Below are 14306 nucleotides of genomic sequence, written 5' to 3'. Positions count from 1 at the left end.
TTGATCAAGCCATTATGGAAATCACATCAGAAAACTGGCAAAAAGCAATCCAGCATGTTTTAAAAGAGTAAGATAAAATGTGGGAACTGGACAACTTGGTCGATCAGGTGGTTGACCCTATAATTATAACACCAGGGGATGATGACAGTTCTTCGAATGAAGACTATAGTGATGTAGAATTGTAATAACGTATCCAGTAAAGTTTTTGTAGTTTTTGTGAATAAATTGATTTAAACTCCCCACAAGTGTTTCAATATGTAAAGTTCATTCGTGTGTGTTTGTGAGTATTTCCCGATTTCGGTTCGTATATATTTTATTGTTACATTTTATATTTTTTTAATAACACTGTTCTGCTGTATTACATTTTTATTTCCTTTAATATGATTTTTAAGAATGCATATTCTTTTGTCAATTAACCCACTAGCGCGCCTCTGGCTCAGTGTTTATCTGTCGATAACAATGGACTAATCCCTTAAAACAGGGTGATACCTACCTGCTCTTTATGAAACGACAGAATTTTGCAATGCGGACGGAATTTATTGACGGATTATTGACGGATTACCCTGTAGCACTTTTAAATACTTCATGAGATTTTATTACTCTACACTCATTAGAAATAGATTATAAATGTACTCCATATAACAGTAAAACGTAAACAAATACCATATCTTAATAAACGTCTTAAAAAGTCATACAAACCGTATGAGGTTATTTTAGATAAGGATTTTTATGTATCAGAAATCACACTGAACGTAAAATCATGAGAAAACGTGCAGACTATACGTCGCCATTAATCCACCAACTCTCTAATATTTCTACAATAGAGAGCAGAATCCGCTCCCTCGGTAAGAGATAAGTCCTACGTACTATAAAGCTCCAACATCAGAGCAAAGGACAAACATTTTGCGATCGCCTAGGACATTGATTCAATAGTCATCCACTAAAGAAAGTTCCTTTTCTCCCGGCCGAACTTCTCAACTTGGCTGGAAACGAACTTCCTGATGAGTACTTCAACATCCTAGAAGCGTCTCCACTAAGATATCGCAGATACTTATAATCTGCAAGCCAAAATGCCCAATCAAAAGAGCCGTTCCCACACGTATAACTGGTAATATGCGAAGGTAGCTTTCAACACGGCATGGCTAGCAACCTTCCTCATCCAACTATGACTACTGCTTCTTAGCAAACCAATCATCTTCCTAATGACTTTAACTACAAACAAAAAGGGAGCTGTATACCTTGAAGAGGCGCTCCGCCTAAACGAGGTTAAAATAACGTTAGTCTTTTGCAGAAATCACATAATCTTTCGAGGCATTGTCGGCATAACTTTAGTGTCTAAGCTGATTTTGGCCCAAATCATAACAGATCCACAAGCAAATCGGTTGACTTTCTGAATTGCAACGGATGAGTATCTTACACCTGGACGTCGATACTCATGATGACCGTAACAATTGATTAAACTAAACCTAGATTCGTCTCTGAAAAATATAGGTCTTCAATGCCGAATTTGCAAATTAAAGTGGTTTCTTGCAAATCACTCTCGTGATTTATTGTGATCCTCCGTTGGCTGTTGTACAGGTTTTTTGTGTTTTAAATTCGGTTCTATTTTGTTGCGAATAGTTACTAAAGATCACTTTAATGTGATCTTTAGTAACTATTAACCTTAAATGATAAAAATTTCGATTCGTTTTTGGTCTCTTGTATCAGCTATCCGTGTGTATCCTTCAGAATCCATAAAGTTTGTCCACAAATTTTTTACCACTAAATCATATACTTGCAGATGTACATGTACTAACAAAACCAAAAATCTATCATTTCGTTAAAAGCAACCGCACATGCTTTTTTAACTTTTTTAAGATACATCATTTAGCTTAACGAAATTTACGTTTGCAGTCAGTTATTTTGAAAGTTCAATCATAGTTGATAGTATTTTTCAAACATTTTTTTAATTTGGATTAGCTCAATGGTGCGTAAACTTTCTTAGAAACGGACCAAAAATTGCAAAGAAAAAGTTTATTTAAAAATCCGTTATAAAAGGTATATACATAATTAAAAGACCCTTTTGGGCTAAATCACAACAGCACGTTTTCGGACTAACAAGTTCATCATCCGTATGTACATGAATCAAACCACTAAATATGTGGGTAAAAAGCCTTTAAAGTGGTTTAACTCATGTACACCTGGTAAATACACTGATGATGGACTTCTTAGTCCGAAAATGTTCTGTTGTGATGTAGCTAAATGGGTATTTTAATTATATATACTACCTTTTTTCCTGATTTTTGAATAAAACTTTCGTGATTTATGGTATACAGCCAGCTGCAGAAATTTTATTTTCTTGCAGATTTTAAAAAGAAAAATGTTGATAGATCATAATCATTTTTTTACTTAAAAAATACAATTAATTGGTAAGATATTTTTATGATCTCAACATGAAATAAACTGTCATACGTATCAGCTAGTGATAATTTGGTTTAAATTATGACGTAGTTATTTTTGAGTGAACGGAGGTGTTCCATCCGTCAATTTACTACGGATAAAAATCTACTCACAAATATATGAAAACGCAAACGAGAATGAGCAATGAATGGTATATTGATAATATCTTATTGCACTGTAGTTTTGAAATCTTGTTTCAAATTAACCACGAAATTTTCCCAAGTTATCTTACAATTCCTAAACTGTCTTCCTGTACATTCTTCTTCTTTTTTATATGCAATTCTGCTTGTTCATTTGCGGATTAATACCTCTAAGGAAGGTTGCCACTCTATCTTTTGCGCGGTCGTCCGATACTTCTTCTTGGTGACTTATCTCTTACTATTTTGACGACATGGGTCTCCCCCCATTCTGCTTGTGTGGTTATTCCAATCTTTTTTCTATTTTTTGTACATTCATTTATACACTGTACGTTACATTTTCTTCTAATGTCTTTACTTCTCTTTCGATCTCTCAGCGTATTCTCTGTAACTCTTCTCAGTACTCTCATCCCTGCCGTTTCCAGTAGCCTTTGTGTTCTGTCTGTGTCGGGTCTTGTTTCTGAGGCATATGCCATTATTGGTCTTACACTGGTTTTATAAATTGTTGACTTCATCTCAGTGTTAATGTGTCTGTTTCGCTATATAGTGTAATTAAGCCATCCTGCCAGTGCTGTATAATATTCGATGAATTAAATCTCGAGGAATAAGATTTAGCTAGATAATTTGCATATTATACAAATTACGGTTCGAAAGTTTTAAGATCTGGTTTTTTCCTTGCATTTTAACATTTCATTTTTTAATATGATATATAATCTTTAAACAGTTCACATTCCGCAACCAGGAAGAAAGACACTATTTCATTTTTCAGTGACCAAACTCGCTTGAAGAAACCTGTGTTGAGCCATCTTACTAATTGAAGAACGTTGAAATTATGGAAGTGAACCCATGTGTTTGAGTATTATATAACAAAATAACATTTTTCTCATGATACTTTTGATTAAAAATTTGAACGACTCATAATATTTTGCCTATTATATTTGGAGCTCCATCTGTCTTACCTATATTTTAGGTAGTCGTTGAGCGATATTAACGATGCTTTAAGATACTTAACACTTAGAAAGATTGTTCTGATTTTATTTAACGACGATATAATGAAATTATTGCGTTGCATATTTCCAAAAAAATAATATTTCGCACGTAATGTACATCTCCTTAGCAAGACGTGTAGAACAGGGACAAATAATTAGAAGAAAGCGACCTTAGAAAAAAATGGATATCACGACCAGATCGAAAATTGAGCGCTTTCATCCATTATAGGCCAGAGGCGAGCGGTTTACCCCTCAAAAGAAACTTAGAAACAGAATATACCGACTAAAATTCTTTTTGGATTTCTAATGCACCAAACCTTTTTTATTCGATTCTATATATTTTTCCAAGATGAAATGTATTTTTTTTTAATTTTTACAAGACGGCCGGCAATTGTTATTACCAAATAACTAATACAAAAAAGCAATTTCACCGAATTGCTTCGGAATTAATTTTTTTAGGTGTATCTCATCAAAATAAACACTTTTTCTGTCTTAAATAATTTTTCAAAAAATGCTTTCTTTTCGAGTTATTTGCATTTTTTTGTTGAAAAAATGCCTTAATTAGTGATTTTTGGGATTTTTTTTCTAAAAAACTACTAAATGAATTGCAATTCTACAAATAGCTTTATAATCTTTAAACCGTTGAGAACAAGTTAGAATATTTTGACAAGGATAATTTTTTTCTATCTTGCTAAAAACGTGGACACAAATATTTCGAATATGCATTTCGAGCAGTCTACCGCCAAGTGTGTACAGCGATTGCGGCGATACAGGCGTGCGGCGCGTAGAAATATTTGGTTAAATTTAAAAAATTAATTCAATACAAATATTACGTACAATTTATTAAAAAAAAAGATATTTCTAATTATTTTTATATAGACATATTATAATTAATTAAAATTAATTTTTTACAATGCTATAATGTAATTTTTTTAGGCATATTCGAAATATTTGGGTCCACGTTTTTAGCGAGATAGAAACCATTTATCCTTGTCAAAATATTCTAACTTGTACTCGACGGTTTAAAGATTATAAAGCTATTTGTAAAATTGCAATTCATTTAGTAGTTTTTTAGAAAAAAAATCCCAAAAATCACTAATTAAGGCATTTTTCGAAATTATCAAGAGAGAAAAAGTGTTTATTTTGATGAGATACACCTAAAAAAATTTATTCTGAAACAATTCGGTAAAATTGCTTTTTTGTATAAGTTATTTGTTAATAACAATAACAATTGCCGGCCCACTTGTAAAAATTAAAAAAAAAATACATTTCATCTTGGAAAAATATATAGAATCGAATAAAAAAGGTTTGGTGCATTAGAAATGCAAAAAGAATTTTAGTTAGTTGATGCTCTGCTTATAGGGGTAAACCGCTCGCCTACCAGCGTTCCATTTATTTTATATATTACTGAAAATTTTTTTTTCAACCCTTAAAACTTGTTAAAATTTGAAGAAACATTTTTCTTAGATATTTTCGGTTGTAGTAAACTGATATATAACTGTTGTAGGTATATTTCCAATATCATATCGGTTTCATATCGGCCCTAAAGTTTACTGTATTATTCTTGTTGATTAATGTTTATTATAAAATAAATCTTCGAAATATAAATTGATGGATCGTCATTATAAGTTAATTTTGCTGATCTATAAATAGGGCACTAGTACTTAGCGGTATCAAAATGTGCTTCTTTAAGTTCCATCTTCTATCGAAGTTGGAAATCATCATGGTTATACGGACCCTGTTGAGTGCCGCTCTAAATAGTTCTGGATTACTGCATTCGCATTTCGCTTTCCTCGAATTTTGCCTTGCATAATAAGCTGCAATAATGAGTATCTTTGCCCTTCCATAACATACATACATTTGCCATAACATGGCCTAAGTACTCAAGTTTTCTTCTTTTGATAGTCAATATTATTTCAGCTTCATTTCCTATTATTCTAATAACTTCTAAATGTAATATAAATGTGCAGTATTTCAGTATTGAGTTGAATGTAAATCTGTGCAGAAGTCTTTGTATTTTTTTAATTTTAAATTTGTTTATTGAATTTTCATCGTCGCGACGGATTTGCTTGAAAATTTGGATTTACTTGACCTATCCTAACGCCCACCAGTGATCTATTTATAGGACGGGCAAAAATTCAAAAATGCAAGTATACAAAACAATTTTTTGAATATTTCCATATTAACATTAACTGATAATTATTAAACTTAATAACTAAAATTAGGAAATTTGTAAAAAAAAATGGGTGTTAATAGTTTAAGTAAATGATTCATTTGGGGTGACAAAAAGTGAACAATTTTAACGATATTTTAATTGTCTAAACCCTTCAATTAAACAAATTTTAATTGTTGTGTAAAACCTGTTAATGCAAAGAACTCTATTATTATCTAAATTCAAAGAAACAATATCCATCCAGCGAACAAGATATCTATTATTCATAGATACAAGAACAAACAATACCCATTGCCTCCACTTTTAAGAGAATTATACTTTGAGTGTACAAATATTCCACGAGCAATTGACGCCTGTTGAAAAATGTTTGTATTTGAGAGGTTTCCGTGACAACCCTTTTACAATCATTTGCTACCACGTAGGTTACCCTCTCCCTAACCAAATGGGCATGCCGCGGTGGCGATTTGACTGATAAGCTGATAGTCTAGTGACCACTGGTCAGTTCCTTAATGTCTGTTCTAGTGGTGACTTGGCCTGGATCGGCAGGTAGGGTTCATTGTATTTATTTTACATATATTTTCATAGATTTTATAAGTTGAAACTGTTAACCTGTCCTCGTGCGTGCTTTCGTATGGTAATGTTAATTTTTTTGTTTTTTATATAAAAGTCTTCTAAAATTCTGATATACAAATGTGGTTTAAAGCTTTTTATATTTCTCGATAAATGTTGTTCTTAAATATACTTTTTTAAATTTTCTTTATTGAAGTTCAGTATATTTTATTTAAATGAAATTTTTCACAATCTTTTTTTAATTTGACATCAAAACTGAAATTTCTTAATGTTTTGAATGCCTGGTTATGGGAGAATCCTTGCACAATCATATCTGCGTTAGCAACATCAAAAACGGTTGTGGTATTTTTGTTCAAACACCTGGAACTTTCCCTATTTTTCTCCCAGAATGTTCAGAAAAATATAGCTCAAATATCTCAAAACATTTTCCATTATATGACCAATGTATTCTAGCGATTCTACAACCTATTTTCTCTAATTCTTTATTTTTCTACGGTTGATAACTCGTATAGTCGCTTCCCATCACCTTCTTCTTTTCCTTCTGGCATTTTACTTGCTATTCTAATTGGTAATCCTTGATTTAATTAATATTGTCTCTTCAATTTGCTTTAGATGTCTCAATGAAGTCTTATAATTAGTTTTATCTATTTTTGGTTCTTTCTATAGACTATAAATTTATTTGTGTGTCCCTCCAAATTGTTGGATACCTCTGTTTATGAAACCATTAAACCCTTTACATTATTTTCTGTTCCGATATATCTATTTTGGTCAGTCGTATTTGTTGACGATCCATGTTTTGAAATCATATAGTAACTTTGGTTTTATCATAATAATAATTAAGCTAAAAGCGTTATATTAACGTTTATTATCTTTCTTTCAACTTTCGTGATTTATTTTTCGATATCCGTTTACTATATCACAATCGTGCTATCTGTTTGCGTTATTTTGATTTCTAGTACTATATTTTTTTACTGATCCTTTTTGTTGTTTTGCCACTCAATCAGCTCTCCCTGTTTTCTACCCAATAAAACAACATCATCGGCATAAACCAGCCATTGGTGTGTTCTTTTAAATAAGGTGTGTTTCAATTAATCTTGTTCATTTTAGTGTTTCTAATGATAACCACTTTTGGGTAGGAAAATCGGGTGTATTGATATTCCGTTGCATCGGATTATTTATTAATGTTCGTAATGTTTATACACGACATCTCTTAGATGTACTTGTGGCCATACCACGATTATATTGGTAATGTTTCGTTTTTTATAAATTGGTGAATTGCGCCTAAAAGGGACCTAGCAAGATCAAGAAGAAAATGACGACATAAATACAGGAAATAGCCGAAAAATACACATATACAAGTGTGGAAAAAATAAAATGCTAATATAAAGTCACAAAACAGTATAGAGCATAGAATGCAATCTGATTTTGAGGTTTAAAAATCCAAGATGAATTAAGAACAAATAAATATATTTATGTGAGGAGGTCATATTCGCGTGAAATTTTGCCATATTTCGGAAACAAACCCTTGCTTTTTCTTACAAGCATTTGATTGTAAGATATGGCTTAAACCAATCCTTTATTACGAGATCCCGTTCCCAAAGTTGTCTAAGAAATCGATTATCTCTGGCATTTGTATACATTTTACAACCTTATCTTCGTACATTAAAACGTTTAAAAATCCGGACGTATTTTTGGCTGTGTAATGCATAAAAATGTAACAAAAGTCTGAGTAGTCATCACATAATGTATGTAAGTGTGTTTAAAGACAGTTATACAGCAGAGGACAGAGATGAAGCATTGAAAACAATTGCGAATGAATAGGAGGCCTTGGTGGAAGGTGGAAAGAGGTGGTTCATGGTAATATATACTGAAGAAGTAGCACTACTAACAAGGAAAGAAATGTCATTATTAATAAGAAACCTGTAAAGGTGAAGAAATAAGATAGCTTTAACCGGAAATAAGAGGTGCTAAATATCATTAATCAATTATTAACGGAACTTTCTGCGATAAGAGATGCCAATAGCGTTGAGAAATAGTTCTGTCGGTACACATCTTAAAAAAAGAGAAAAAAAGAACAATGATCATAACACAGGCAAAATCATATTCCGCATCGTGTGTTTTAGGCGAGGGCTATACTACATCAGGTTCATACACAATTGTAATAAAAGCAGACTCAGAAGATGTGTTATGAATTTAATATTTGAGTGCTGCAGAAAAACGGAGTATGGAGAGCCAGGTACAACCAGAAACACTACCAACTGTTAGAAAGACTGATCTCAGAACTCGTTAAACTTCACGAGACTTCAAGGGGCTGATTATGTAGTCAGAATGGAGACTGAAAGATTGCCGAAAAGATCCCTAGGTAGTAAAATGCAATGCGCAAGGCCACGGAAAAGGTGGGAGGATGAAGTGGCAGCGGATGCGCAAAATTTGTTAGATGTAAGAACCTGAAGAAGATCGGCGCGGAACCGGGAAGGTTGCAGGCACAGTTTGGAGGGGGCCAAGAGAGAACTGGAGAACAAGGATAGCAGGATTATAAAAAGAATACAAAACAGAATTAGTAGCAGAAAAGTTAGTTTCAAAATGTGGGATGGAAGAACGTTGAAAATAGAATGATCAGGAAAAATGAGTTTTGAGGAGAATCTATGGAGGGAAAGTATAAGGAGAGTTCTGGATATGAAGAAACAAAGGAAGAATGCAAGAGTCACGATCCAACTACAACATAGCTAAAGCTTATAGAATAAGGTCTCATCTGGTACTCCATATAAGGTAATAACATGACATCTGGAAAGAATAAGAGAACAAAGATCAGCGAAACAATGTTTAAAACTAAGATAAAAATAGCACGAAAAACGGAAGACATAAGAGATGGTACGAGGGGGTGACAAAATCCGGTAGGAAAAGGAACTCAAAAATGGATAATCATAGCATATGGGAATATTCACCGATTAGATCGGTGACACGTTATGCCAAGATGAAGAAAGGCTTCGTATTCTGTCTATCACTTTAGTTCCCCTCTGTTTTTAAAAATACAATTCTTAAGGTATCCCTCTCACCTACTTAAAGAAGTTTTGTACCTAGTCCAAGAACAGGATATATTTTCACTATAAATTCTTGTTAAATATACCAAATGTTCTAAGTATCTTCGTTACGACATAAAATATCCTGCTATGTTCGCCAAGAATAAGATTAATTTTGGATCATCTGCATGAAATATGTTCCATATAAAAAATACTGATTACTTTAATTCAGGTGTTTAAAAATAATCATTTTGTTACAGGTTTTTGGGACTTCGTTGAGCGACAGTCGCTTTTTCTATTTTGGGTAAGTAGTTTTTGATTATATCATTTTATTAGAGATTAAGTATACGAGTATAACAACACATATTCCACTTCATACCATCAATTCAGTTACGCATTTATTTTGATATTTTCTAAATTATTTAGTATAAATGCTAGATGGTTTTAAGTTTTGCAGGCCATATTGGACATTTTAATATATACTAAAACGTTTTGCAGCTCTATACTGGCATTTGACTTCTCCATAACTTTCGATTCCAAATCTAAGCTACTTGTCCGATCCCGAACACTTCAATATATCCTGGAGTTATTGATGTTGTTTGTTCGGCTCATTTTTTAAGTCCCTAAGTAGATTGAAACATGTGAACACTCCTTCACTGATTAATTATTTTTGGCGTGCCCTAAAACCCGTAAAAGATTCCATATTCGATTGGAAAGGTGGGATTAATTTGTGTTAAATATAACCGACCATTTCTCTTTCTGGTTCAACGCTTTCTTATTGAGTTTATTTAGGTTTATTTCCATATCGGTTTTGTATTAACTTTTAGTGAATAGAGATGTTATGGTTGGCACGTAATATCGACTATTAGATCAGTCTAGTAAAAAATGATAATTTTTTGGTCACCACTGTATAGACGGGTTTGACAGTTGAAATGTGTAGTATGTGGTAGACTCTTATATCTAGGGATTCGTCAGTTTTTTAATGGATCTAAAAGTTACTGCAAAATGAACAACAAAATATTTTTGAATATTCTTAATAACTTTTTTATTATTTATTAAAATTTGTTTAAATGTACCTGAACTTGAGGGCCTTATCGTGTTTGAATTGTGTGCAAAGCTGGGCCAGATCCGTTAAATAGTTTTTGCGAAATTTAATTTGTTCATAAAAATATTTGAAAAATGAGCTAATTTCTAAGGCCGGCCCAGGAAATTTGACTGAATGGATCTCAACGTTGTACTGGGGTACAACGATAAAATAATAACGTCTATCATATTTTCATTGCCAAATTATCCAAAACAAAGCCGCTAATGACTACGGGATGTACAAATCTTTTCCTAAGTTACCTTTTTATTGTTATTTTTTTATTTATTTATTTAAAATATAATAATATTAAATAAATGTTGCCTCCTGTACTCCTCCATAGATATGCCGGAGGATTTTACGTTCAAAGCATTTTAAACGTTCTTCATCGCTCTTTGTCATCGTCCGCGTTTCCGACGCGTAGGTGAGGATGGGCTTGATAACAGTTCTGTATATCACTAGTTTAATTTTTTTTTGTAACTAGGCTTGTTGTTATATAATCGAGTTTATATACCTAGGCTCACAAATTAATCAGAATAATGCAGTAAGTGCAGAAATTAACAGACGGATATATCTAGAGCCTATTATAGATTTTACAATCATTACCCCATTCCAACCCTTTCTACTCCCACTTTAACCCCACCCCTTTAGAAATACAGACAGTTGTAAGATAGCAAACGAAAAGACCCTCTCTTTCTGTTGACTATCGCTAGCGACAGACGTCTTCACTCTTGCCTATTGACTATCGCTAGCAACAGACATACTCTCTACTGTTGACTGCAGCTAGTAACAGACATGCTTTCTCTCTCTCTCTTTGATAGTTACGCGAAAAATACCGCGAATCCTCTTTTGAATCGTAGAGATAGATAACAAATGTGCTTCTATCTCGTAAGCTTAGTGTTAGTACCGCGGAACACGTGTTGAGAATCCGGTAAAGACAGCTGCTCCGTACGAAGAACAACCTCAAGTGAAAGTCTATAAATACAGCGAGTGTGTGCGCAGCAGCATAAACGTGATTTGCTATTATCTGTATAACCCCTTACTACTTATCCTAATTTTATTTGAACCAGCCCTATGTAATACGGTCCTCATACACTGAAATTATATTCATAATTTCACATACGTACACCCTTTTTTGTACAAATTTCTTTGAATAAATTCATTTTGACGCTTCATTTTTTCCCTTAATGCAAGTTTGTTTCCTGATTTATGCCGACCCCTGATACGTTTTTTTGCTCTAAAAATATATTTTTTTTAATACTAAAAAACTGATTTGTTCAAATTTGAGTATATGAAAAAATTGTTTATAAATAACGGTTTATACAAATACAATTCTGTTACAATAACAATACTGTTACAAATAATATTTGTTTAATGTAATAATATTTTAAATAATTTAAAAAATTCAATAAAAAGCGACTTAAGAATAGGTTTGTATATTCCATAAGTATTAGATGCTTTTATTTGGATAATTTTGTAATGAAAATACGATAGATATTATTTCAACGTTGTACCTCAGAAAGAGCAAATTTAGTCCAGTAGAACCCTAGATCTGTCATTTTTTCCGAGCGCTCTATTTTGAAGTCGTGTTGGATTCTTTGGAGAGCGCGGCTGGCCCTACATTCGGCTACCCCCACTCCTTTTACTGTAGTCGGAACGCAAAGTATTCTTTGTTTACAACACTCCTGTTGTAAACAATTTTCAATAAATTTGTTTGCTAAAAGTTGTACTTCTCACTTACTGTTAAAATAAAAACTCTACTTTCTACGTTCTAATTTCTCATAAAAGATTGGTTAATTTCAGCCCTTAATGTTGTTAATTAACGTAACAGTGATTTTGTTAAAAAAGGGGTTATTTTAGATCTTAAAGGTCATAGGACACTTTTTTTCAAAAATTTGTGTTTTTAACCATCTTTCCGAATCTTTTTTGTCATTTAATTTCAACTAAATTCTAAGGAGTAAACGTTAAAAGGCTTGTATTATGAGCATTTTTTATTATATTAAATCATGTTGTGTACATAAATGTAATCTTTTTCAACTTTTTTTTCAATGCTTAATACTATATGTCTTGACAAAGAAAATAAGCCCCAGATTATTGAGATCCATTCAGTCAAATTATCTGGACCGGCCTTATTTTTAAATAAACAATCAAAACGTCAAACTCATTATTTTTGCTCACACTTTTTCAAAAAAAAAGATACACAAAATGAGATATGCTCAATTAAAATCAATCAAATTAAAATAAAAACAGATGTGCTGGAGCTATGAACAAAATAATTAAGGCCAAAGATATATCTCGTAATACAAAAATAACAGTATACAAAACTATAATTAGACCCATAATGCTATACGCTGCCGAGACATGTACTATGAACAAAACCATACAGAACAGATTCGAGGCATAGGAAAGAAAGATACTTCGCAGAATGTTTGGTGGAAAAGTAGTAGGGAGGAATGGAGGAGACGAACTAATGTAGAAGTGTACCAATTGTATGTTAACCCTACAATAAATAACAAAAGTAGTAAAAAAACGTAGACTAGAATGACTCGGACATCTAGAAAGAATGCAAGGTAATAGACAAGCCAAGAATATTGGTTGCAGAGTACTTGAGGGCAAAAAAAGAGGGGACGACCAAGAAAGAAATGCAGATATATAGTAATGGAAGATGTCAGAGAGATGGGAGTCAACAGATTGGAAGTTGAGAGAATATGATAGAAATTATCCATCCAGCAATGGGCCAACACGCTATACATACACATATTTCAACTGTCAAACCCGTCTATACAGTTGTGTCGTGAAAAAATCTAACTTATTGGCCTATGTACATATACGGTTTAAACTCGAAAGTAGTATGTGTACAGTATATAAATATTATGGAAAATATATCGGTAAAAACATCTTTAACAATGTAATAAAAAAACACGAAATCGAAGACCTGGTTGAAGAATAGTGATACTTTAACAACCCTTGAGTGACAGGAAATAATAAAAACCGGAAAAACAACGTAAGACATTTTCTAAATCACAATATATTTTTATTTGTTTTGAATCCGTGTTTACCAAACATATGCATTATAAACTGAGCTTGTTTTCAAACTCGTATATCCGCCTGGCCAGCGCAAACGATAACTTGACATTCCAAATAAAGCAAAAAAGACCGTGCTATAAGTTTTTATTCAACTTACTCAACAATTATCCGAATTCATAGCAGATTGATTACTGTATTAGTTCGATAAATTTAAAGTAGATTTTATCGGTTGGTCAGTAGACTCATTCCATATTTGTTGGGGAAAACTGAAAAATACTTATGATATTTTCCACGAAATTTAACAGTGAATTTAGTTTAGCAGTCTAGAATGGTGTCAATTGTTTGACTTTTTTTATTAAACGGTTTTATAAGTTTGTCCAACTGTTCAATCAATTTGTATTTATTTCAAAATATAAGGAATACCCAAAAACAGTCAATACATTTGGTTCCCCTGTTAAATACGGACGAGCTTTAGTATATACTTTAAATTCAACAAAAAAGGGACTAAGTAGAAAGAAATTACTTATTTTAGCTTGTATCTCTAGGGATTTAAAATATTGGGAAAATATATTCAGACTCCGACATATTTTATCAACCGACACGAAAGTGAAAAGTGTGAAAAACTTTTGGCAACCGATATATTTCCAATAATGTGTGTTTGCGTGACTGAGGGAGAAATAAGGTCGCTGGAGACGTGAACACGTTACGATTCGTAAATCAAATGAAAATATAGAATGGGAAGGTACACCGAAGTCGAAAGAAAAAGTGGTGACATTTTTTTATATACAATTGAAAAGACAAGTGAATTTGCGTAAACGAATGAGTTATATATATGGTATGTGGTCTCACTGTGAAAAACAGACTTAAAAT

The 14306-nt window shown here is 32.5% G+C and overlaps 1 protein-coding gene across 2 annotated transcripts in view; it reads left to right on the top strand.

Annotated features, from left to right (window-relative positions):
• Positions 1-14306, top strand: part of LOC140447799 (ubiquilin-1-like) — a 173041-nt gene that overhangs the window by 49548 nt on the left and 109187 nt on the right. The window contains exons 1-2 of one of the 2 annotated variants that reach the window (XM_072540664.1): positions 6264-6284; positions 9589-9632. The gene's annotated coding sequence lies outside the window, so the exon portion shown is untranslated. Of the gene's footprint in view, positions 1-6263; positions 6285-9588; positions 9633-14306 lie in introns of those variants that run through there. The other variant, XM_072540663.1, reaches the window with a different exon arrangement.

Source organism: Diabrotica undecimpunctata, chromosome 8 (genome assembly GCF_040954645.1).
Source record: "Diabrotica undecimpunctata isolate CICGRU chromosome 8, icDiaUnde3, whole genome shotgun sequence".
Taxonomy (NCBI): Eukaryota; Metazoa; Arthropoda; class Insecta; order Coleoptera; family Chrysomelidae; genus Diabrotica; species Diabrotica undecimpunctata.
Note: the sequence above shows the minus strand (reverse complement) of the source record. Positions and strands in the feature narration are given on the sequence as shown.